A 27,429-nucleotide genomic window follows, 5' to 3' on the forward strand; every position below is an offset into this window, starting at 1 on the left:
TTTAAGTTGTCCGGGGGTGAAGGCGAGCCCAGTTGTGTCACGTGGGAGTCCTACAAGGGGAAGTGCAGGCGCATAGGGATTCATTGTATTTGTTCTCCGAAGGGCTCTACACCATGCTGTGGATACCAGTATGTTCTGTTTGAGTGGTACTGTTTTCCCCCTTAGCATACGTATTATGAGTTCCTCCCCTCGCCCGGGTTCACCATTCAGCGTTGTCTCTGACAGGTTTAGCCCATTTAGCCATCTCGCCAGCCTTTGTAATTGAGCTGACAGATAGAAGAGTTCAAAATCTGGGGCTCCCAGTCCCCCCTTTCCAGTTGGTAGACAAAGCGTCCCCAGCGCCACACAATGGCGTCCCCCGTCCCATATCAACTCGCGTTGCAGAGAATCTGTTGTCAGGGACCATGATACCAGCACAATCAACAGTAAGTTGGTGAAGTAATAGAGGAGTCTAGGGAGCATCACCATCTTGGTAAGCGCAATTCTGGCCATAACTGGTAGCTTTAAGGAACGCCAGAAGGTTACCTCCGCTTTCAGAGCCCAATATGCTTTTCCAGGTTGCTCTCACAGAGGTCTTTGTTATTGTGGTAAATCTTGAACATCCAGGGAGGCCATTGTACATCCATCAGGCATGAGGGCGAGCATGTCACCCCCTCTATCATAGGTAACACATATGTAATTTGTCTGCTAAGCCGTAAGTCCGAGTGTTTACCAAAATCCTCCAGCATCTGGAGCACCTGTGGATCACCGCGCCCCTATCTTGTGCATAGATAAGGAGGTCGTCTGTGTACAAGGAGATAATCTGTGGGACCCCCCCCTCTGATCACACCCCACTTCTGTCCTCTACTCCTGAACTTCTCTGCCAAGGGCTCTATTGCCAAGGCAAATAATAGGGGCGTTGGTGGGCAGCCTTGTCTAGTTCCCCTATGAACCTCGTAGCTGGCAGAGATTGTGCGTCCTGTTTTGACCCTAGCAGTAGGGTGAGTGTAGAGCAAGTTTACCTTGTGTTTTCATCATAGAGCAGCTTGTAGAGCATCCATAGGTTACTGGAGGTGTTTCGCATAGGGATAAACCTGTTTTGGTCCTCCTGGATGAGGTCCCTCATATGTGGGAGTAGTTGATTCGCCAGCACCTTGCTGAGTATTTTAAAGTCGGTGTTTAACATTGAAAGTGGGCTATTATCAACAACCGTTGCCCTACCCCGCCTCCCCTTAGGTAAGTGTATCACCAACGTCCCTAACAGAGTGAGTCAATTCCCTCTTCTCGTAGGCCTCTGTGTACATCTCCACCAGTCTTGGCGTCAGTAATCCCACAAACCTTTGATAAAATTCAGGGGAGAGACCGTCAGTACCAGGGTTTTTTCCAGTCGGCAGGTCTTTTATAGCAGTCTGCACCTCCAGTGCCGTCACCTGCGACCCCAATTGTTCACTGTCAGGACACAGCAGCATTTGCAGTTGTAAGCCACTTAAATAAATGTGCAGCGCACCCCTCTCTGCCAGTGGTGGTACGCTATAGAGAGACATGTAGTAAGATCCAAACTCATTATTAATGTGCGTCGGTGCATGCAGTATAGTCCCGTCCTGGGTGGTCAGGTGGGTAATTGGAGTGCCCCTGCTTTCCAGGTTTATCAGCCAAGCCAGTAGCTTCCAAGCCCTCCCCTCCTCCTCAGGAATCCTATTAGCGTGTACTTTATAGTCGTGGCAACAAAGGCGTTCCAGTGCCTTATTATGCACTTCCTGCGCTGCTGAGAGCAATCGAGGTGCCTCTGGGTTGGTATCCGATTTCAACTCCCACCTACGTAGTGTTGTCTCTATGCGAATGACTTCAGTCATCAGTTCCCTTCTGAGTCCCACTGTTTGACCTAGGCAATGGCCCCGGATTACCACCTTCAGAGTCTCCCATTCCACCCTCCGATCAGAAGCTGTCCCTTTACGTGAAGAACTCCGTCAGGTTAGTCGCTAAGGCGCCGCGGAAGGACTCGTCCTCTAAGACTCTAGGATACAGGCACCACGTCGGGATCGGGGGTAGTTTCTCAGCTGTCTGCATCGTCACTAACAGTGGACTGTGATCTGAAACTGTGCGGCCTAAATATTCTGAGTGTGTGAACGTCCTGCTAATGTTGGTCATACAGAGCATATGGTCGAAGCCAGTATGTAATTGATAAATGTCAGAATAGTGGGAGAACTCCCTGCTGTGCTGGTGCTGCAACCGCCATATATCTTCTAGTTCCCACCCAGATCTCCAACTCGTCAGGCCCTTAGCCACCCTAATTGCCGTCGCCCCCCGCAGAGGTGGAGTAGAACAGTCCATGTCGGGATCAGGGACATCACTGAAGTCTCCCCCAGGAAATAAGGGCCGCCCGGGTGTATGGCCTGTCGAGCAGACATCCTGTGTAAGAAGGAACCTGATCTTGGTTGGGTACGTATATACTCCCCATCACCACCAGACGTCCGCACAAGCGGCCCTCCACAAAGACATACTGGCCCTCTCTGTCTGTGTCCACCAAGACTGGCTCAAACGGCACTCCCGCCCTCACCCAGACCAGAGCTCCACGGGCATATGCAGAGTATGTGGTGGTAAACAGTTGCCCCCGCCATCTTTTATGAAGGTGAGGTGTGTCTCCTGTAATAGTGCAATATAGACTCCCCTTCTCTTCAGGTAGGTCAAGATACTGTGGCGCTTTGACATGCTCCCCACCCCCGAATGTTCCAAGACATCAGTTTAAGATTTGTTACTGCAGGCATCAGGGAACCAGTCTGTCACCCGCTGCTAGATCTCCACCACCCCCCCATCCAGCCCCACAATCCCGCACACCGATCTTCATCCTGGGCATCACCAACAGCAAAAACATCAACAGTAATAATCAGTCCCCAACTCCCCATCCCCAGGGCAGAACGGCAATGGCCGACCACCCAAGTCTATGTTAACAGTCTAATACTAGCCATCATCTTCACTCTGCTGGAACAGTCCAGGGGCAAATGGGGGGTACGTTCATCAGTGAGTTTCACAGTGGCGTCAGTCATCGGAGTAGCCTGGACCTGCCCATACTCACACTCTGGGTGCTGCTCCCATAGAGCGGAGTTCCATGTAGTAGTGAGAGGCGGCAGGTGCTAAATAATGTCTTCAGCTGTCTGAGGTGTCACGTGCGGCAGACCGCCAAGTGGGTCCACAACCGATTCATGGTACAAAGAATCCCCTGACTCGCCTCCATCCGTGTGACTTAGTTTGTCCTTATCAGAGATGGGCGACTCCGTCAGAAACGCAGCTATTTGAATCGCCGCCTGGTTGCCTTGGCTTGCTTGTGTCTTCGTTGGTCCAAGCACCCTGCCTCTGCCTCTGCCAGTGCGGTCACTTGAGCAGCGTCTCTTTTTCCGACGTCCAGCCGGTGGGGTCTCCTGCAGGTTCTAATCTACTGTCCCAGTTTTATGTGTTTCAAGCCAGGACCAAGCTTCCTCTGGGCTCAGGCAGAAATGGGTGTGGCTATCCAACATTATTTTTAGCTTCGAGGGAAAGAGCAGAGCATAACAAATCCCTTCAGTCCGGAGGGCCTTTTTCACTTCAGTATAAGACGCCCTCTTGGCCTGCACCGCGGCTGTGTAGTCTGGGTACACAGTGACCCTGCTGTTCTCCATGTCAAATGGCCCCTCTTCCCACGCTTTTTGAAGTAGCAATTCCCGATCCTTGTAATGGAGCAGTTTGGCCACAACAGGTATGGGGGGTCTTCCCGGTGCAGGGGGATTGGTCGGGACCCTGTGCGTTATCTCCAGAGCAAAGAACGGTGTGAGCAGGTGAGGGCCCATAAGTCCTTCATCCAGGGTTTCAGGTAGGCCACCATGTTGCTGCCCTCCACTCCTTCTGGTAGGCCTACTATTCGGACATTGTTATGCCGGCTGCAGACCTCAGCATCCTCTAGGCCATATGTCCCATTCACTGCACTCTGTCTGTATGGTGGGCAAGTTGAGTTTGTTGCACCCGGTGGATGTGCCCATTTCATTCAGCTCTTCCTCTGCATTGTCCACTCTCTCCACCAGTTCTCGGTGGTCTGTTCTTAGAAGGTCCAGTTCAGCTGACACTTTTCCTATTTCTTGTTGGAGGGTGTTCTTAGAGTCCTCAATTGCCTCCAGGATCTTTTGTAGGGTGTTTTGCACCTGGGGCGGCTGGGCTGCTCTCTGTGGGGTCAGCACTTTGGGCCCCCGGTTGGCGTCCGGGCTCGCTGCCTGTGATTCCTGCAGCCTAGGGTGTTGTTTCCCCATCAGGCCCACCTGGTCAAGGTAGCCAGGTATGGGTATAGGGGGGACCTCTTGCCACCAATGTTGGCCCCCTCTCTTCCGCTCGGGGTCCGGTGTGTCACAGCAGGTTTTCCAATGTGCAGGGCCGACCTGAGCCACCCCGGCGTTGTATGTGCTCCACACTCCGTTGCGCTCCTTGAGGGCGATATGGGCCACGCCCTGGCAGGTTATGGAAGGCTGGACCCACCGCACTCACTGGCGCAAGTACCTCCGCCCAGGTTGCACCTCACGGCTCTGCCCCATCCCAGTGTAACAGCTCAGCTTGTGTGCCGTGAGGGTCTGTCACCTCCACTTCTATTCCGGGCCGAGTGGGGGGAGGGCCAAAGCCCTGTCGGCCCTCATGCTGCTCCCGTCTGCACCGTCCGCCGCCTCTTCCAACCTCTGCCCCCGAGGGCCCGGGGCCCCTTGCAGTGTCTGTGTGCGCCGGCACCTGGTGTGCCCGCGAGCTCTGCTCCGCGGCTGCAGCTGGCCCACACCGCTAACTCCTGAGGGACGGTGCGTGCCCACCATTTTGTGTGGCTGCGCATCTCCTCTCACCGCATCAGTAGCTCCACCGCTCTGCACTACAGGAGGCTGTTGTCCTCCGTCCTGCAGCCGCTCCATTCCCGGTCGTGTGCTGCCATGTCCGAAACCATTTGCAACCCAAGGCAGCGCCCGGATCGGCAGGATGCACTGCAGGCGGGTCCGGACCCGCTCCACTACACCGCCGTCATCTTCGGTGGTTAGCTCCGCCCCCAGCCATTGTGCATGCATATCAATGCACAGTGGTCTTCTTTGAATACTTTTTCTTGAAGTATGAGATAAAGCATTCCAAGATGAATGCCACTTTTTTACATGCAAGGGGTGGCTGTCTTGGAATGGTTTAAAACCATTTTAAGATTGCCACCTTCTGATGCAGTGACAAGTGAGAGGAGTCTGAGGGATGGGGGTGCAAGTACGCAGTTATAGAAGAGGGAGAACATCCACGTCTTCTATTCCAAATACTTCTAGGGCGGGCCACACACAACAAAAAAGGAGGAAAGCCATCTGATCAGGTGCACAGAACTGAGCTAGACAGAGAGCCATCAAAACACGAACAAGGGGTTGACAGAAAGTCCACTCTAAGTCTGTATTGGGTACTATGAGTCTGTTACCAACAGACCTAAATAGATCTTGTCCAATTAGAGACAACCTCAAGCAGAATCCTGAGGTCAGTGTCTTACTTGATAACTTTTAGCAATATACACAGTACAAGCTGACAAACAACTAAATAACCATAAAGGGGGCTAGAAATGTGACATAAAAAGAGCAGTGGCAGGCTGAACAGGACTAGCAGAATAGCAGATATGTTAGTTCCATGCTTGCCAAGACCCAAAGATAGTGCACAAGATACATCAGGAAGTACACATAGCAGTGCTGTGCTGGGCAAGACCCAGAGACGTGCCCAGAGCACAGCAGCAAGTCATGCAAGAACTTGAGCAGTACACAGTTGTGAGAAAGTAGCCTCTTTCTAGCCTTGTTACCCCCACTTTTGGCCTGTTTGTGAGTGTATGTCAGAGTGTTTTCACTGTCTCACTGGGATCCTGCTAGCCAGGGCCCAGTGCTCATAGTGAAAACCCTATGTTTTCAGTATGTTTTTTATGTGTCACTGGATCCTGCTAGCCAGGACCCCAGTGCTCATAAGTTTGGGACCTATATGTATGTGTTCCCTGTGTGATGCCTAACTGTCTCACTGAGGCTCTGCTAACCAGAACCTCAGTGGTTATGCTCTCTCTGTACAAATTGTCACTAACAGGCTAGTGACCAATTTCACCAATTCATATTGGCATACTGGAACACCCTTATAATTCCCTAGTATATGGTACTGAGGTACCCAGGGTATTGGGGTTCCAGGAGATCCCTAGGGGCTGCAGCAATTCTTTTGCCCCCCATAGGGAGCTCTGACAATTCTTACACAGGCCTGCCATTGCAGCCTGAGTGAAATAACGTCCACGTTATTTCACAGCCATTTACCACTGCACTTAAGTAACTTATAAGTCACCTATATGTCTAACCTTTACCTGGTAAAGGTTGGGTGCTAAGTTACTTAGTGTATGGGCACCCTGGCACTAGCCAAGGTGCTCCCACATTGTTCAGGGCAAATTCCCCGGACTTTGTGAGTGCGGGGACACCATTACACGCGTGCACTATACATATGTCACCACATATGTATAGCGTCACAATGGTAACTCCGAACATGGCCATGTAACATGTCTAAGATCATGGAATTGTCACCCCAATGCCATTCTGGCATTGGGGAGACAATTCCATGATCCCCGGAGTCTCTAGCACAGACCCGGGTACTGCCAAACTGCCTTTCCCGGGGTTTTACTGCAGCTGCTGCTGCTGCCAACCCCACAGACAGGTTTCTGCCCTCCTGGGGTCCAGCCAGGCTTGGCCCAGGAAGGCAGAACAAAGGACTTCCTCAGAGAGAGGGTGTTACACCCTCTCCCTTTGGAAAAAGGTGTTAGGGCTGGGGAGGAGTAGCCTCCCCCAGCCTCTGGAAATGCTTTCATGGGCACAGATGGGGCCCATCTCTGCATTAGCCAGTCTACACCGGTTCAGGGATCCCCCAGCCCTGCTCTGGCGCGAAACTGGACAAAGGAAAGGGGAGTAACCACTCCCCTCACCTGCACCTTCCCTGGGAGGTGCCCAGAGCTCCTCCAGTGTGCTCCAGACCTCTGCCATCTTGGAAACAGAGGTGCTGCTGGCACACTGGACTGCTCTGGCCAGTGCCAGCAGGTGACGTCAGAGACTCCTTCTGATAGGCTCCTCCAGGTGTTGCTAGCCTATCCTCTCTCCTAAGTAGCCAAACCTCCTTTTCTGGCTATTTAGGGTCTCTGCTTTGGGGATTCTTTAGATAACGAATGCAAGAGCTCATCAGAGTTCCTCTGCATCTCTTTCTTCACCTTCTGCCAAGGAATCGACAGCTGACTGCTCTGGAAGCATGCAAAACTGCAACAAAGTAGCAAAGACGACTACTGCGACCTCGTAACGCTGATCCGGCCACCTTCTCGACTGTTTTCCTGGTGGTGCATGCTGTGGGGGTAGTCTGCCTCCTCTCTGCACTAGAAGCTCCGAAGAAATCTCCCGTGGGTCGACGGAATCTTCCCCCTGCAACCGCAGGCACCAAAAAACTGCATCACCGGTCCTCTGGGTCTCCTCCCAGCACGACGAGCGAGGTCCCTTGAACTCAGCAACTCTTTCCAAGTTACTCCCACAGTCCAGTGACTCTTCAGTCCAAGTTTGGTGGAGGTAAGTCCTTGCCTCCCCACGCTAGACTGCATTGCTGGGAACCGCGTGTTTTGCAGCTGCTCCAGCTCCTGTGCACTCTTCCAGGATTTCCTTTGTGCACAGCCAAGCCTGGGTCCCCGGCACTCTAACCTGCAGTGCACGACCTCCTGAGTAGCCTCCCCCAGCTTCTAGAAATGCTTTCATGGGCACAGATGGGGCCCATCTCTGCATTAGCCAGTCTACACCGGTTCAGGGATCCCCCAGCCCTGCTCTGGCGCGAAACTGGACAAAGGAAAGGGGAGTAACCATTCCCCTCACCTGCACCTCCCCTGGGAGGTGCCCAGAGCTCCTCCAGTGTGCTCCAGACCTCTGCCATCTTGGAAACAGAGGTGCTGCTGGCACACTGGACTGCTCTGGCCAGTGCAGCAGGTGACGTCAGAGACTCCTTCTGATAGGCTCCTCCAGGTGTTGCTAGCCTATCCTCTCTCCTAAGTAGCCAAACCTCCTTTTCTGGCTATTTAGGGTCTCTGCTTTGGGGATTCTTTAGATAACGAATGCAAGAGCTCATCAGAGTTCCTCTGCATCTCTTTCTTCACCTTCTGCCAAGGAATCGACAGCTGACTGCTCTGGAAGCATGCAAAACTGCAACAAAGTAGCAAAGACGACTACTGCGACCTCGTAACGCTGATCCGGCCACCTTCTCGACTGTTTTCCTGGTGGTGCATGCTGTGGGGGTAGTCTGCCTCCTCTCTGCACTAGAAGCTCCGAAGAAATCTCCCGTGGGTCGACGGAATCTTCCCCCTGCAATCGCAGGCACCAAAGAACTGCATCACCGGTCCTCTGGGTCTCCTCCCAGCACGACGAGCGAGGTCCCTTGAACTCAGCAACTCTTTCCAAGTTACTCCCACAGTCCAGTGACTCTTCAGTCCAAGTTTGGTGGAGGTAAGTCGTGCCTCCCCACGCTAGACTGCATTGCTGGGAACCGCGTGTTTTGCAGCTGCTCCAGCTCCTGTGCACTCTTTCAGGATTTCCTTTGTGCACAGCCAAGCCTGGGTCCCCGGCACTCTAACCTGCAGTGCACGACCTCCTGAGTTGTCCTCCGGCGTTGTGGGACCTTCCTTTGTGACTTCGGGTGAGCTCCGGTTCACTCCACTTCGTAGTGCCTGTTCCGGCACTTCTGTGGGTGCTGCTTGCTTCTGAGCGGGCTCTTTATCTTGCTGGACACCCCCTCTGTCTCCTCACGCAATTGGCGACATCCTGGTCCCTCCTGGGCCACAGCAGCATCCAAAAACCCAGTCCAAGCGACCCTCTACAAGGTCACATATGTTTGGGGTTCATTAGTGGTTCGCATTCCACTTCTAGAGTATATGGTTTGTGTTGCCCCTATCCCTATGTGCCCCCATTGCATTCTATTGTGACTATACATTGTTTGCACTGTTTTCTATTGCTATTATTGCATATTTTGGTATTGTGTACATAGATCTTGTGTATATTTGCTATCCTCATACTGAGGATACTCACTGAGATACTTTGGCATATTGTCATAAAAATAAAGTACCTTTATTTTTAGTATATCTGTGTATTGTGTTTTCTTATGATATTGTGCATATGACACTAGTGGTACTGTAGGAGCTTCACTCGTCTCCTAGTTCAGCCTAAGCTGCTCTGCTAAGCTACCTTTTCTATCAGCCTAAGCTGCTAGGCACCCCTCTACACTAATAAGGGATACCTGGGCCTGGCGAAAAGTGTAAGTACCCTTTGGTACCCACTACAAGCCAGTCCAGCCTCCTACAGTGGGCAGTGCTAGGAAGTAAAAAGAGGGCTGTGTCATGCTGGAGAAGACTACATATAGAACATTATTAGGTTAAACAAGACCCATGACAGGGCACACAGGCCAGTGACATCATGGATACAGAAGGCACACCACTATGAGGGGGGCACATGACACAAGAGCCACCTTCTGCCAGTCCTGGCCTTTGCATCTCACAACACTTTCCATTTTGAGACTTGAAGGTGCATATATATAACAGGAAAAACAGTCTAAAAGGCCAATAAGCCAAAGTATGGTTGTCTAAAACGTAAGGACTTACTGAAGTGTCACAAATGACATCGAGACATTTTGAAGCAATGAAAACAGTTCCCAGAAAACAGAGAGCAGTTATAATTTGAACAAGACATGGAACACACTAGTTAGACATGAGAAGACTCTATGCCTTAGAGAGAAGACAGTGACAGGGAGTAGATAGATGGCAGTGCTGGCCTGGGCAAGACTTTGCATTAAACACTGGGTGGAGCAGGATGCAAGTGTCTGTATTACACTGCTAAAGATACTACAGCCTGGCCGTGGTAGACACACAGGCAATGTCAGGTCAGGGCATCCCATATGGGCATTGCCCAGGTTCAGAATTATGTCCATTGGAGGATGTATTAATAATTATACCTTTTCTCAACTGTGGGGAAGCGTGGCTCTTATGGACTCTGTTAGACTTGGCATCCTTGGTGTGGTCTCCCCTTACTTTTTGCCTCTGTTTCCCAGGTTTCTGATGTGTGCTGGACTCTGTTTTGCTGTTTTTGATACTCTGGGCACTTTATCACTGCTATCCAGTACTAAAGTGCAAGTGCTCCTATGTAAAATGTATGTGTAATTGGCTTTCCATGATTGGCATATTTGATTTACTAGTAAGTCCCTAGTACAACGCCCTAGAGGTGCCCATGGCATGTAAATCAAATCCTACTAGTGGGCCTCCAGGACTGGTTGTGCCACCCAGCTAAGTAGCCCTGTAAACAAGGCTCAGACCTGCTATTGCAGTGTCTGTGTGTGCAGTTTTAAATTGCTAATTCAACTTGGCAAGTGTACACACTTGCCAGAACCAAACCTGCCCTTTTCTTGCATGTAAGGCACCCCTAAGTTAGGCCCTATGTAGCCCCATGGGCAGGGTGGAGTGTATGTTTAAGGTAGGACATATACTAATGTGTTTTAGATGTCCTGACAGTGAAATACTGTCAAATTCAGTTTTCACTGTTGTAAGGCCTATCTCTCTCATGGGTTAACATAGGGGCTGCCTTTAAATATTATTAAAGCATAGATTCCGTTTGGGAGCAGATAGACATCTGGAGTTTGGGGTCTCTGATCTCACAATTTAAAAATACATATTTTAGTGAAGTTGGATTTCAGATTGTGGGGGTCATTCTGACCCTGGCGGCCGGTGACCGCCAGGGTCACCGACCACGGGAGCACCGCCAACAGGCTGGCGGTGCTCCCGAGGGCATTCTGACCGCGGCGGTTCAGCCGCGGTCAGAAAGGGTAAACCGGCGGTCTCCCGCCGGTTTACCGCTGCCCCATTGAATCCTCCATGGCGGCGGAGCGCGCTCCGCCGCCATGGGGATTCAGACACCCCCTACCGCCATCCTGTTCATGGCGGGAAACCCGCCATGAACAGGATGGCGGTAAGGGGTGCCGCGGGGCCCCTGGGGGCCCCTGCAGTGCCCATGCCAACGGCATGGGCACCTCAGGGGCCCCCGTAAGAGGGCCCCGCAAAGTATTTCAGTGTCTGCTTTGCAGACACTGAAATACGCGACGGGTGCAACTGCACCCGTCGCACCCCTGCAACTATGCCGGCTCAATTCTGAGCCGGCGTCCTCGTTGCAGGGGCATTTCTGCTGGGCCGGCGGGCGCTCTTTCGGAGAGCGCCCGCCGGCCCAGCGGAAATGTTTAAATGGCCGCCGCGGTCTTTTGACCGCGGTGCGGTCATTTCACGGCGGTACCTTGGCGGACGGCGGATGTCTTTGAAAATGCCACTTTTAGAAAGTAGCCATTTTCTTGCTTAAACCATTCTGTGGTTCTGCTTGTTTGTGGATTCCCTGTGTGGGTCAGTTTGACAGTTGGGCTGTTTGCACCTCTCCTCTAGACAGTGACACAAAGGGAGCTGGGGTGTAGCCTGCATATCCTGATGAGCCATCTGTGCTGGGAGGGAGGGGAGGAGTTGTCACTCACACCTGAAAGGGCTGTGCCTGCCCTCACACAATGTAGTCTCCAACCCCTTGGTGTGTGTCTGGGGCCTGGCCTGGGCAAGGCAGGATCTTGAAAACAACAGAGACTTCTCTTTGAAGTAGGCCTACTTCAAAGGCAGAAAGGTGTATCAGAAGTGCACCCAAAACCCCTGAAAATCAGATCACTTCTGGAATCAAGAGGAACCTCTGCCAAGGAGAAGAGCTGAAGAGCTGAGGAGAAGTGCTGCCCCTGACTGTGACTGTGCTTTTTGGGTTATCCTGCAGTTGCTGCTTCTGCCTGTGAAAGGGGGCAAAGTCAACTTTGTTGTGCATTCCTACTTGAGAAGAATCTCCAAGGGCTTCAACTGAGCTTGCCTTCTGTTGTTTAAGTCTCAGGGCCTCAAAGACTTCTCCTGCCAGCACCTGGAAACTCTGCTGAGACTCCTATCCTGCCAAGTGGTGCCCTATCCAGTCCCTTGGCCCTTGAGAGGTGAAGCTGGCAGCTAAAAACTGAAAACCCATGCAAAGACTGCCGTGCGGGGACATTTCCGACGCACCACCCACCTAGCGGCTGCTAAACAATGCACCGTCGGCCTCACGCCTAAAATCGCTCCACCTGCATTGCGGCTGGAAGATCGACACAACGTGGTTAGAGAAACGACGTGCAACACCCGCAGCAGCTGCTGTCAACGATGCAAGCCCTCACATAGTGCATTTTCTTGACACTATGCTGCCAGATTTCAACGCAACATCGCTGTGCGCACAGTATCAACATATAGCCTGCCCGGATGCAAATTACCAGTCGAGATCAACACATCGCTCTCTTGCAGGAGAAGAGAAATGACGCATGCCGACCCGACCAAAGGAGGAACAACGCGTGTTCTCGCTTCCTGGTGAGAAATCGACGTATCGCTGGCCTTTTTGTGACGCACACTCACCTGTGCGGCTTTATTTTGACGCTACCCAGGTACTTTTGTGAAATAACAGCGTTCTCACTGTTTTTCAAAGATTTCTTTTTAAATTCATAACTTGACTTGTGTATGTCGGATTTTTGTCATTTTGGTCTTGTTTTGTTTAGATAAATATTACCTATTTTTCTAAACTGGTGTTGTGTCATTTTGTAGTGTTTTCACTGGGTTACTCTCTGTGTCGGTACAAGTACTTTACACATTGCTTCTGAAGTTAAGCCTGTCTGATCGTGCCAAGCTACCAAGGGAGTAAGCAGGGGTTAACTGAGGGTGATTCTCCTTCACCCTGACTAGAGTGAGGGTCTTTGCTTGGACAGGGGTAACCTGACTGTAAACCAATGACCCCATTTCTACCAGACTCCATAACTAGAGAACTGAATAAGAATAGGCAAGAAGGAAATTCATTTTATTTGTATACAATGTTTCTTAAAGACTGTGTCTGACTGTATGTATCAATGAAAAGAGAAGAGCATTTTAAAGGCGCTCTGATGTTTGTATCATTCATTCTTTTTCAGAAACTGTGTGCCGTCCACTCCTGTGCTCAAAACGATGATGAATGGTAAACAACTGGGGGATGAGGTAGATGGAAAGTGGCTCAAGGAAGATAACATCATGGAGGTGAAGCCACTGCAAATGGGAGAGGATGACAGTACTCCTGATAATACTCCTGAGGTGAATCCTCAGGAAAAAGATAATTTATATTTTGGTATGGGATGAGGCAGGGAGTTAGCATTAAAGCTCTTGGATGGGAAGAATAACACTAGCATGAAGGTGAAGTCCCCAGAAAAATAAAAGGAAAACACCAAACAACTGAAGCTCCAGGGGGAGAATGATAACTCCATGGAAGTGAAGCTAACAGAGGAGGATAATACCAGGGAGTAGAGGCCACTAGTGGGAAAGATGAACAATATCATGGAGGTGACATCCCTGGAGAAAGAGAAGGATAACCAAAGCGTGAAGCTTCAGGAGAAAGAGAAGGATAACCAAAGGGTGAAGCTCCAGGAGAAAGAGAAGGATAACCAAAGAGTGTAGCTCCAGGAGGATGAGAAGGATAACAACAAGGGGTGCAAAGGGTGAAGTTCCAGGAGGATGAGAAGGACAACCAAAGGGTGAAGCTCCAGGAGAAAGAGAAGGATAACCAAAGGGTGAAGCTCTAGGAGGAAGAGAAGGATAACCAAAGGGTGAAGCTCCAGGAGGAAGAGAAGGATAACCAAAGAGTGAAGCTCCAGGAGAAAGAGAATGATAACCAAAGGGTGAAGCTCCAGGAGAAAGAGAAGGATAACCAATGGGTGAAGCTTCAGGAGGAAGAGAAGGATAGCCAAAGGATGAAGCTCCAGGAGGATGACCAGTATTTCACCAGGGAGGTGGAACTCAAGCATAAGAATACTAACACCAACGAGGTGAAACCAAAGGAGGAGAAGGACAATTCGGTGGAGTTGAGGTCCCTGGAGGATGCAATGGATAACATTAGTTAGATGAATCTCCTGGAGAAAATCTAATCAACCAAATGCATGTATCGCAATGTTGAGTGTATGTACACGCACTCCTTCCATGTGGCCGTGGCTAAATATATGTCATTAACATGAACAAACAACAAAACATATTGTGTGACAGTAGTTACAGGTTGCCCACTGTCATTTCCCATGTAACATGTATTGACAAAGCCAAGAGGTTTCTGCCACTGACATCTCCCTCTGCTTAAGCTGTGGTAACATACACTGGTTAACATGATGATGGAAGTTCACACTTCCTCTGCATTGAACAATCTCGCTATCAGCACAGGGCACATGTGGAGCAATTTCCAACAGTGTTTAACTAGGCTATACTTAACGCTCCATTGATTGGTCACTTAACTGTACATTAGAAAAGAAATCGTGAAGATTCACACATTTTATTGTTTTGCAATTCAAAGGGGGTTATAAAATATCTGTGCCTGACTTAATGTGTTGCATCATATTACGTCTGTAGTGTTGTTAATATTGCCCTAACATAAAACATTAATTTCTCCTTATTATGCTATGAAAGACAACATTGAAGCCAGGAGTCATGGAGCTAACCTTGCTGGAGCTCAAGCGACAGGTATGTCTTGCAGGCAAAGTGGCTTGAATGTATTGACACGTCTCATTCTCAGTGTAGCCTTGATTTGGTTGCTGTTCTTACTGGTCTCATGGCTGATCCAAGTTTTAAAAGCTTTGTTTCTCTGGAACATTTGGAATTTAATGAAGTTCACAGTTTACTTGTATTTCTTGACATGGGGGGTAGAAACTGTAAAAGCAATTTGATTTACAATGCTTAACGCAGTTAGAACAACAGACAAGCTAATAGTATTTGTAGGTCCAGAAACTCTACCCTTTTCTGTAGCCTGACTCCTTTACTCAAACTCTTCATTTTCCCTTGTATGACCCTGAAATTATGTCTCCTTCTTTTTTTAGGAAGAGCAATTTGCAAATATTTTGAGAGAAGCTTAGAAAAAAGCAAAATGTCAGGCCCATCTAAGCTCAAAGAAAAAGATATAGAATTACAGACAACCAGCTGACAATGACAGAATTGTTTTTCACTGAGGGGTTTAAATTGACTTTAAATAAATGAAAGAGTGAATTGTGTAGTATGGAACTGTGAGGTCGAAAAATCCACTTTATTGACAGCTACTTGTCTATAATTTTACCTTTTGCATTGCTTTCCCCTCCAATCATAATCCCCTCATAACAAAGAGTATGGATCATCTGTGCAGGGAATGTGAAGTCAAGCATAGCCAAGCAAACACGGCCTTGGCACCGTGAACCCCTCCAACTAATTGTAGTTACAACAAAAACTATTATCCTTGTGTCTTGTGGCCTACTCTGACAGGCCTCTTGTAGGAGGCTGGCCTTGTTTGTGGTGGGTACCTATGGTCCTTACACCTCATACCAGGTCAAGTTATCCCTTATTATTGAAATGTAGGCAATGTCTAGAAGCCAGGCTCTCTAACTGTAGCTGAGTAGCCAAGGCTTATCTAGGAGTCATGCAAAGCTCATGCAATACCACTGTAGTCACACAGTACTCACACACATGAAAGAAAACACTCAGGGGGTTATTCTAACTTTGGAGGAGGTGTTAATCCGCCCCAAAAGTGACGGAAAAGTGACGGATTTACCACCAGCCGTATTACGAGTCCATTATATCCTATGGAACTCGTAATACGGCTGGTAGTATATCCGTCACTTTACCGTCACTTTTGGGACGGATTAACACTCCTCCAAAGTTAGAATAACCCCCTCAGTGTTACAAAAATGACTTTATTTTGGTGACACAAATACCAAATATACCTTAGAGACTATACTCCCCTAGGAGGTAAGTAATACACAATATATATACATTAGTATGCAGAAACAGGTGTAAAAACAGTTAGAAAACAGTGCAATTAGTGAAAATCACAATAGTTAGAAATGGGCCTAGGGGAAACAAAAACCATATACTAAAAAAGTGGAATGCGAAAGTCGGGTCCCTACCTAGGCAAGTGTAGTTTGTAGAGGGGCGCTGGGAGTATAAGAAAACACCAAAGATAAGTTATAGAACCCATGCCACAGACCAGGAAATCAGGAGTAAATTACAGTAACTTTCCCAGAACACACAGAAATACGACAAAGAAGATTATGCAAGAATCAGAAGAGACTGCAAGACACCAACAGTGGGTTCCTGGACCTGCAGACCTGTGGAAGAAGGGGACCAAGTCCAAGAAGCACAGAAGAGTCGAGGAAGAACAGGAGCCCCTGCTGACCCGGATGAAGGTGCAAAAAGAAGATCAGTCAGTCAGATTCGGGTTCCTGGTTGGTGCAGATGATGTCCCATGCCTGATGGATGATTGCAGTCTGGTTTGTGTCACTGGATTCTTCCAACAAGCCTTGGCACACTCAAAGCTCACGGTTGGAGGAAAATGGTGCTGCCTGGTACCAGGAAGGACCAGGTGGATTCCACCCAGGAGGGGGAGTCAGAGAGCCCACAGAAGACCAGGCTGTATGCCCAGGACTCCCACAGCACGGGGACAAAGGAGGTGCAAAAGGAGGCCCAGGCAGCACTACAAAAAAGGCTCCGGGCCGCCAGAGAACCACTCAGGAAGATGAGCATCGCAGGATGAAGTGCTGGGGGCCGGAGCTGCACGGGGCATGAAGAACTTCATGGAAGAATGTCAACAAGGGGGGTACTATCTTGCGTAAGGAGGCAGGCTCTTACCTCCACCAAAGTTGAACAGTTGTATGTCTGGACCATCGGGACCACTTCAGTCAACCACCTGTGATGCAGGATCCATGCAGCTCGTCAGGAGAGGGGACCCACGCAGCCGGTTGTCGATGCAGAGAGGTGCCTGCTGGAGCAGAGGCGTGAAGTCTTCACCCCAAGGGAGATTCCTTTGCTCTTGTGGTGCAGGCTGAAGACAGACTGTCCTCTGAGAATGCACAACTGAGAAACAGTTGCAGTTGCCGACAGGAGCTGAAGATACAATGTTGCAGAAGTCATCCTTGCTTCTTTGTTGCAGTTTTGTAGAGTTCCTGGAGGGTCCAGCAGCAGTTTCATTGGTGAGAAGGTGAAGTAAAGGATGCAGAGGATTCCTGCTGGAGTCTTGCAATCAAAATCTGATGAACCACGCAGAGTAGAGACCCTAAGTAGCTCTGAAACAGGGATTGATCACCTAAACAGGTAAGCACCTATCAGGGGAGGGCTCTGATGCCACCTGCTGGCACTGGCCAATCAGATGCTCCTAGAGTTCTCTGCCAGCTTGGAATCCAAAATGGCAAAACCCAGGGACCCTCTGGAGGCGCTCTAAGAAGAACACCTGGGGTGGTGATGGACAGGGGAGTGGTCATTCCACTTTGCTTTGTCCAGTTTCACACCAGAGCAGGGACTGGGGGTCCCTGAACCAGTGTAGACTGGCTTTTGCAAGGAGAGCACCAAATGTGCCCTTCATAGCATTTCTAGTGGCTTGGGGAGGCTACCCCTCCCAAGCCTGTAACACCTATTTCCAAAGGGAGAGAGTGTAACACCCCTCTCCCAAAGGAAATCCTTTGGTCCGCCTTCCTGGGCTTGAGCTTCTCAAGCAACAGGAGGGCAGAAACTTGTTTGAGATGTGGCAGCAGCTGGGGCTGCCTGGAAAACCTCAGAAGACTGGTTGGCAGTACTAGGGGTCCTCTAAGGAGCCCCCAGAGTGAGTGCATGGAATCATACAACCAATGCTTGCAACAGCCTTGGGGTATGATTCCAACATGTTTGATACAAAACATGCCTATGTTCAGAGTTACCATTATGTAGCTGGACACAGGTAGTGTCCAATGCCCATTACACGTGTAAAATGGTGTCCCCACACTCACGAAGTCCGGGAAAATGGTCCTGGAGGTCATGGGGGCACCTCTGCTAGTACAGGGGTGTCCTCAGACACAGGTACTTTGCACCCTGCCCTCATGGCTGACATAGGGGTGACTTATATGTGACTTGATGCAATGCAAATGGCAGTGAAAGGGAGCATGCATCTTTTCACACAGGCTGCAACGGCAGTCCTGTAGGAGCCTTTGCATGGGCTCCCTATGGGTGGCAAGAGATATGCTGCAGCCCATAGGGATCTCCTGGAATTCAATGTCTTGTGTACCTAAGTATCATATACGAGGGACTTGTAAGGGGACACCAGTATGCCAATTGTGGGTGAAATACTGAGTTACCAGTATGCACCAACCACATTTAGAGGAGAGAGAGCATAATCACTGGGGTCCTGCTTAGCAGGATCCCAGTGAACACAGTCAAGCACCATGACATCAGGCAGGAAATGGGGGTAACCATGGTAAAAAGAGGGTATTTTCCTACACCTATGTATTAGTGGCTGGTGTGGGTGGCAAGATCTTGACGACAATGGGCCCAAAACATCAGGGTTTCTCCTTTGAAGTCAGAGGAGTGCACTCTGAAGCCAACCAAAGGCCCAGGACCTGAGGAGGCACCCCTTGGGGATCAGACACCCTCTCTTACAGAGGCCAGGAGGGTTGTGCCACGTCCATTTGCAGGTCCAGGTATGCCCAGTGCAGCAGGTCAGCTGGACAGATGCAGGAAGGCCTCTGGAGCATCCTATGTCCCTGTAGCTCTGAACAGGAAGTCAGACAACTAACTCTTGGAGTCATTTCAGGAGACCTGGGTTGAAGGGAGCAGGTCTAGTCTTCCTTCTTGGACAGCAAGGGAGGCCTCTAACAGTAGGGCAATCCTCTGGCAGCAGGGCAGTCCTTCTTCTCTAGTATTCACAGGTCCAGGAGTAAACTAAAGAGTGGTTGTGAGGGTCCTATTTTTATACCTGATGCCAGCTTTAAAATAGAAGAAACCTCTGGAGTTTTCCCCCCACGGTAATGTCTTGAAATTATTTCCTCTGTGCCCTGGTCCCAGGATGTCTGGGATCACACTAGGCTGGTGTGAATTTCTTTGTGTGCACAGCTCTGCACCCCAATCCTGCAAGAGTGGTCCATCCTGCCACCACCCAATTTTCCTATTGTATGGCTGTCTAGGAAGAATACACAAAGGCCAACTTCTGATTACAGATAGTCATGTGACACAGGAACAGGCTACAAGTACTGAATCGTTAAAACAAGAAAATGCCAACTTTCTAAAAGTGTTATTTTCAGAATTGTGGTCTAAAATCTGACTTTATAATTAAAGAAGATTTTAAATTACAATTCCTTTGTCACCAAACATGATATTTTTACATGTTCTCAAACAAAACGTATCACTTGTTAAATGTAATAAGGTATGCCAATGGTATCCTATTAGAGACATAGCCCTCTCAGTAGTGGAAAACAAATTTGACATGTAAACCTTCAAAGTACCTGTCCAACTTTTTAACTAAAATACATCCTGTCCTATGGGATCTTTTGGGCCTATCCTGGGGGTGACTATATGTATTAAAAAGTAAGTTGTGGACTTAAAAAAGGGGTTATTTTGGCAAATTGAATTGCAATTTAAAACTGCACTACAGGCTGTGAATGGCAGGTCTGAGACATGTTTGCAAAGCTCCTTATGTGGATGCCACAACAAGTGTAGTAGTCCCACTAGTAGCATGTAAATTACTAGCCTTGGGTATATGGTATACCACTTTACAACAGACTAAGGGGGTTATTCTAACTTTGGAGGAGGTGTTAATCCGTCCCAAAAGTGACGGAAAAGTGACGGATTTACCACCAGCCGTATTACGAGTCCATTATATCCTATGGAACTCGTAATACGGCTGGTGGTATATCCGTCACTTTACCGTCACTTTTGGGACGGATTAACACTCCTCCAAAGTTAGAATAACCCCCTAAGTAAGTAAATTAAATTTGGCAATCAGGTGAAAACCAATTTTACCATTTGTTAGTGAGTGAGCATTCTAGTACCAGTTAGCAGTAGTAAAGTGCACAGAGTCTTAAGGCAAACAAAAATGTATTCAGCAAAACAGGGCAGGAAAAGGCACAATGTTTTTGGGAACACCACCCTAAGGCTGACAGGTCTAACACTCCTACTCATCGATTTTAAAAATCTCTACTCCAGGCTGCCCCAAAATGTAAAATAAAAACAAAACAATGTTATGTTCTTGACAACATCTCACAGCACTTATGTAAGAAGAAAGTCCCTCATCCAATGCCAAAATGTAAATTAAATAAAACAGAAATATCTGGTCTGTGTACTACCCCTACAACTTCTGGTTTTCCTTTCCCTTTCCATGTGAAGCTATGCCTTCTCCTGCACATACAGCAGTGACCTGGTGCAGCGCTGACATGTTCTATGAAAGAGCAATTCTCAACGTGGCTTGGAATCTCCTCTCAGAGTGGGTCCCTGCAGACTTTTACTGACCGGGAATGATGGTGGATGGGATTCTCATGCTTCTCTTGGGTTTGCAAAGCAGAAGAGAGGCAGGAGAAGTTGGATGAGACATAGACAGAAACCATCATCCACCATTCTGCCTCTTTGCATGTGGCTCTGGACAGCCATGTGAGTCAGAGGAACACAGTGGAGGGAAGCACTGCTCCACTTGACATAGTAACAGTTCTGTTGCTACATCATAGCTAAGAATAACCAGATTCAGAATTTGGTTTTCAGGCTAATGGCTCTCAGAGAGCCATGAATAATTAAGACCTCTCATGGCACTAAACATTCCATCAGTGCCTAGGTCTGCTTTTCATATGTGCAGCTTCCTGCTACAACTGTTTTTACAGCTCTAGGATCAGTATTGATTCTGGCTGAGCATCTACCTGGTAGTCTTAACTGGGGTGCAAGCTGGGATAAAGACAGCTACACAGTGGGTGAAGAGTGGGTAAATAAGAGAGATGCACATGCTCCCCGTGGCATTATAGGGCATCTTGTGCTGATGGCCTCAGACTGTTCTCACATTTCCCAACTAAGTAGGTGAAGTTTATGGATAATAGAATCTATGCCATTAAGAAACTACCCTTTTGCATGCGGCCCCTTTTTGATACTTGTACATTCTAACTGTATTTTCTACATCCTTGATGCACATTTTACATTTAGTATTTTTCTAGTTTTGAATGTATACATTTTAAATACTTGAACAAAGTTAGTGTACAAGAGCTGATTAAATACACAGAAACAAAAAAAACACCAATGGGCTGCAGTCTTTCTGTATTGAAAAGTATTTGAGAGATTTATGTCTTGTGCATCTAAATTTTTGGATTTTGGCATTGAATGTCCTTTTTGTATGTTTTTACTTTCCCTCTTTTGAGATCTCAAAACGTCCTTACTCATCCTCCTTCCTCTAGAAAGGCTCATATGTACACTAATGTCTCACAGTTAAAGGGGCTGTGAACAGTGTGCTGGCATTGAACAGGACAGATAAGCTTTTGTGTTATCAATTTGCTAACTTCCTAATGTGAGCTGCAGAGTCACTGTGCTCTCTTCTTTTAACTCACACAGAAAGAAATGCTTGAGCATAAGAAGGCCGTGCTACAGGAACAGGTGAGTACCATTGACTGTCCACTGCTTCACCATAAGATTGAAGTGGCAAAGCATAGGGGCTGGTTGGGAAGTCCTGTGGTTGGCCCTAGGTGTTCATAATCTCTTTTGATGTGGAAGAAAGATTTATCACTTTTCTCTGAACTTTTCAGTTCTCAGGTGAAGGGTGCTGATGATGTGGGCAGTGGGCTGGAGGTTTCAGAGTGGTGAAGCTCACACTCATGAAGCACATCATTCCTCTGGTTTATGGGTTTGGGTAAAATAATCTGATAGAGGAAAAAGAAGCCCCAAAGATTATTTTGCAACCAGTATCGGCTCCTAAGTGCATGGTCTCTGACTAGATTACTGGGAAGAATTTAAATGAGGGTATTACAAGGAAATAATAGGAAACAGAAAGAAACAAATTGTTTTCCATTAAGCTTGTTCCTCTGAAATGGTTGTTTGGCCACCTGTCCAGATTTTTCCATTACTCGGCCTCTGACTGAGTGAGTGGACGGAGCCATAGATATCTCCATCGCCTATTCTCTGGCTAATGGAGGCGTTGGAGCCCCAGATTTCTCTATTGCCCTGCCTCTGGTTGAAAAAGGGGTGATGAAACCTTGGATTTCTCTACTGCCCATCCTCTAATTAGTGTGAGTGGTGGAGCCCCAGATTTCTCTGCTGCCCTACTTCGAGTTGGGAACGGGGATGTAGAGTTAGATTTCTCCATTGCCCTGCCTCTGATTGGAGGAAGCAGCAGAGCCCCAGATTAGGTCTATTGTCCTGCCTCTGATTGGAAGGAGCATCAGAGCCCCAGATGGCTCTATTGTCCTGCTTTTGGGTTGCAGGAGTAGGGGGTGGAGTAAAACCTTTTCTGGAATATCTACAAAGTTCTGAAATTTTATAAGATATGAAATGGGCTGGAAGAGGAGAAGGCTTCAGAACGCCCCTTTTATTTTATTTAATTTTTTGTATGCAACTTTTCTAGGTGGAGAAGGCTAAGAAGGATGTCATCTGCCTGGAGAAGAGGGTGAGTGTGCAGGGAATTGCAGTGATCCGTTATGCACATACTTATTCAAACTGAGCTTTCTCAAGGGCTAAAAAATATGGCTTCATTTGATGGCACACAGATCATGTTTTTGATGAATCTGCACAATCCACTGTTTCACAATGTGAGTATAATTTTAGAATTTACAGAGGACACTTACATTTTGCAGTGCAATTTTTCACCTGCAACTTCGGGGTGTCGTTGGGTTGTGAATTTAGGAACACATGGAGTGATTATATCAGCTGGTGTCAGTAGTCCATTCTTGCACATATTTATTGACTATGTACACTTATTTTAATGTTAAGTGCATGCACATATATACACCTTCTGTTTTGTCAGTGATGAAGGCCCTCATCACGAGTCTGGTGGTTCTAGGACTGCCACACTCATGTGGTGGTCCGGACCGTCACCAATGTGGCAGTCCTGCCTCCACATTATGACCGTGGCGAACGCGCCACGGTTGGACCGCCAGCATGGGCACTTTTTTGCCGGCCAACGGTGTGGCAGTGCCAGTGATCTTAATCCGCAAGGGAAGCACTGCAACCAGAGCTGCCCTGAGGATTACAAGTCTCTTCTCCGCTGGCTTTTGCATGGTGGGTGGCATTTTCTGCCCGCCAAACTCGTAATGAAGGCCTAAATGTCTTATCAGCATGAAGAAACAAACTTTACCCTGTGATGGTAATTATAGATTGGGCACTGTCATTTCACAGGTAGCAAGCATTAGCACAGGCAATAGGTCCCCTCAGTGAAACCTATTTGCTTTGCCAATTATTTTTTTTTTAGTTGGATAGGAATAAGCATGCATCTGTGGTGGCCACCTCTGAACTGGTTTCTTAAAGCATTACCAATGCATTAAAAGATTGCTTTTGTGGATGTTTCTGCATCCACAGCAGTCAACTTTGAATGCATCTGTTATACTTTAAGAAACCCTTTCAAAGAGGGCCGTGGTGGATGTATCCTCATTGTATCAGCAATTATAGCAGTGATCGTAGCAGCCATCTTTGACTGGGTTTGTTAAAAATAATACAACTGTACAATTATAAAGTTGTAGGTGCCTGCAGCAAATGCATGAAAATGTTCTGGCACAGTGGGCAGTCTTGAAAATGCTTAAATACTATTTAAAGAAGAGTTCCAGAGATAGCGTGGCAGGCATCTAAAGTTTTTAAAAAAGCTAACAAAATAAAAAAATGATTAGTAGAGGAACAGAGGAGCAACGGAGGAACAGCTGATTGAGGTCATAAAAAATTAGTAGGATGGGGAGGAGCAGGGAAGCAACTCCCATGGAGTGCTTTAAGTGAAGGAAAAAATGAGTTCCCGGAATGCAGACAACATCAGCAGTGGATGATAACTGGACTAAGATTATTAACAGCTCCCTGCAAACCGGTGTGATACCAAACTGCCTCAAGCTTGGTCAAGTCACGCTAATGCTAAAAAAAACGGGAGCAGACCTGAATGACCCAAAAATTTCAGACCAGTCTCCATTCTACCCTTCCTTGCCAAAACTCTAGAGAAGTGTGTTCTCTCTCAGCTAAACCAACACATAGACAACAACGACCTTCTGAACCCTCTTCAATCTGGATTTAGAAAAGGATGCAGCACAGAAACAGCTATTTTAAGCATAGTAGATGACCTTCACAATTCTCTTGATTCTGACTGATGCTGCTTGCTCATTCTCCTAGACCTATCGGCGGCCTTGGACACAGTCGACTACAAGCTTCCAAAAAACAATTGGCATAGAAGGAGTGGTCCTACGCTGGTTCTCATCCTTTCCCCAGAACCGCTCTCAAACAAATAAATATAAATAACATGATCTCTAACACAACTACAATCACCAGTGGTGTTCCGCAAGACTCTGTCCTCTCGCCCACACTCTTCAACATCTACATGGACCCCCTTACTGCCATTCTCAACCGAGCCAACATCCCGTTCCATCTGTACGCAGATGACACCCAACTTTACATGGAAATATCCTCAATAGAGGACGTACACTGACTAAATGCTACCCTCAACTTTGGCTATCGTACAACCACCTAAAACTCAACCAAGATAAGACTGAAATTCTTCTCATATCAAAGACAAAGCATCTCCCCCAGATGCAAGAATGGCTAAAATCCATAGATGCTCTCAAATGCACCCCAACACCCCTTTTGACACTGATCCCCCAAATTTTCCCCCACTTCTACTACCACCACCCTGGAGATTGGTGGGGGGGGAAATTTGGGGGATCTGTCAAGTCCCTAGGAATCACTCTGGACTCCAATTTGACTATGCAGTACCATATAAAGAACAATGCGAAGAATGCTTTTTGCAGCCTGAAACTGCTGAACAAAATTAAACCATTCCTCCCGCCAGATGACCTAAAATATGCCACGCAAACACTGGTGCTTTCCAGATTAGATTATGGGAACACCATCCTCACCGGCACGGCTAAAGTCCAGCTTGCACCCATGAGATCCACTCTCCATGCAGCTGCCAGAATGGTTACAGGAATTAAAAAATATGACCAGATTTCCCCTGCCCTGAACGGACTAAAGCGGCTCCCAATCGAAGCTCGCTGCAACTTTAGAACTGCCTGTCTAACTCACAAAGCCCTGCACACTGGGAAACCAGCATACCTCGCCACTAAACTCATTAAGCCAGGACAGACAAGAATACTAAGAAGCTCAAACACCTTTCTCCTCATCCTGCCCAAAGCCCATAAAGAAAAAACCCGGTCATGCTCCTTTACAAGCAAAGCCCCTAAAATCTGGAACTCCATCCCAGTACACATAAGGTCAAACCTCTCCCTCCAGATATTCAAGAAGCAGCTGAGGGAACTCATCCTCAACCAACATCTCAGCTAGAGAGTCACCCATCACCCTAAGTCCCACCCCCCTCCACCCCACTCCTGCCTTCACTCCAAATTGCATGCTTATGTGAATTTATACCTGTATATAATGGATGTGTTTGATAACATGTACTGTTGTAAAGCGCTCTGATACCCTCAGGTCTTGCCAGTGCTATAGAAAACTCTCTAAATAAATAAATAAATGATACAAGTTAATCAATCAGAGCAAAGTGAATTGGAAATGCACATGCATGGGTCCAAAAGTCCACTTTTTTTTATATATGAAACAGCATGTCTGACCAACACACAGCTAAATGTGTCTGTAGCAAAAAGGAGTCCATATTCTCAACATCCAGAGAATGCTCACGGCATGACCCACATGCCTGTATCACACCAGCTTGTCTTGAAGGACAGCAGCAAATAAGTGATATATCTCAGTGGTGACAGTAATCATCAGCCTAATTTAAATATCAAGGACATCATCATGATAAGTACATCTCACTGGTGTCAGTATCCATGAAACACTTTTGTAGTACACAGAGGGTGATTGATAGGTACCCTCAAGGTCAATGGCCACCAGTTTATCAGAAAACACTTTACACATTAATACACCACACTAATGACTTGGATAGCATTTAGTGTGTTATTGCAGGTCCATTTCAACACCCAGAAAATTCATCTCTTCAGTGACAAGGCTGATTAGGCTCTTTTATCCTACCAGATATTTATTGAGCTAGCCTTCAGAATCAATCTCATCAGATTCATAGAAATATCCAGTGAACATTAACTAAATTATTTCAGTGTCTGCACCCATCAAACTCGTTTAAAAACTCCAAGACGGGTGTCAGTGTAGACCATAAATGTCAGTAGCCCCCAGATTAATTTAAACATTCAGGGAATTATCAATGTATCAACTTGGTGTTGGTACCCCTTAGACCTATTAAAATCCAAGAATCATCAATATATTTCTTCAGTGTCTGCACACCGCAGATTCACCAAAATACCCAGAACATAATCAGCACGTGTCCTAAGTGTCTTAAGACTCTAGATATATTAAAAGTGAAGAAAAAAAAGATAAGGACATCTCCCTAATGTCAACACCCAAGTACTCTTTAAAAATACCCAGATACTGACAGTAATGTTCTTTCGGTGTCAATACTCCATGAAACTTTTTGAAATACTATAATACTGATCAGGATGTTGCGTGGATATCAGAGTTACTATGTTCTTCTCTTAAAAAACTGTGATTAATACAACAAAGTGGGCGCTTTGTTAAGTCAACCACACTGTGCCTGAGGTTGGCCCATCTGAAAAAGATCCTCTGCAGTGATTTAAGAGGATATGAACTTGTTGTTTGCAAGGCTTAAGGAGAGGGCAGGTTAATATGCAGTGTAGTAAGCTGTCTTTTAGACACATCTTCCCCTACATCAACTGAACTCCATGCAGTAAGCACAAGAGTTCTTTTCAATCAATTAAACTCTTCTATATTCCAGTTTACAATTTGAAATCATAAAAGACAGCAGCAAATACAACACATTAAATACATACAGATAAATAGATACAAAGATTAGGACAGATCATGAAAAATTAAAAGTAATCTACCAGGGTACACCAAATAGACACAGAAGCACTTAAAAAGCTACTCATATTAGCAATTACCCATTCCCCTGGCAACATTTGCAAACACAAAATTGCTGGTCAGACTTGCCTAAAAGCCTCCCCTTTCAGCAAGGGAACTATAAAACGAATCCTCAGGGCATGATAACATTTACAGCACAACATAAAATGTGATGTGTCCTGAGGTGACTTATTGTCACAACTACAGGGGTCCAACAGGTTAAAATCATGACATCACTGCGGTGAAGTTAAGGACAAGTGCAACTGGTTTAGCCTGAAGTGAGTTAATAAGCTTCTATCCCTGTTGTTTTTCACCATCATTAAATAGAGCTCAATCTCCCTTGTTGTGGTTGTCAGGACTTGTGAATGAAGGGTTTGACCATCTCAGCCTCTTCCCTAAGCAAGAGTGCTCTTTCTCTGAAAGAGACTTTGACCAACTTCAAATTTTCCTGATTGAGAAAAACACCTACTCTACCTAGCTTCAGAAAGGTGTCCTACACATCTCTTAACCAA

General features: G+C 47.3%; 1 long non-coding RNA gene across 1 annotated transcript; it reads left to right on the top strand.

Moving 5' to 3' along the window:
* Window positions 1-13,067: 13,067 nt before the first annotated feature.
* LOC138302024 (uncharacterized) lies at window positions 13,068-22,453 on the top strand. The gene is made up of 4 exons (XR_011205227.1): window positions 13,068-13,171; window positions 14,525-14,578; window positions 21,407-21,448; window positions 22,413-22,453. It is a non-coding gene; the product is annotated as an uncharacterized lncRNA (long non-coding RNA).
* The last annotated feature ends 4,976 nt before the right edge of the window (window positions 22,454-27,429 follow it).

Source organism: Pleurodeles waltl, chromosome 6, assembly GCF_031143425.1.
Source record: "Pleurodeles waltl isolate 20211129_DDA chromosome 6, aPleWal1.hap1.20221129, whole genome shotgun sequence".
Classification (NCBI taxonomy): Eukaryota; Metazoa; Chordata; class Amphibia; order Caudata; family Salamandridae; genus Pleurodeles; species Pleurodeles waltl.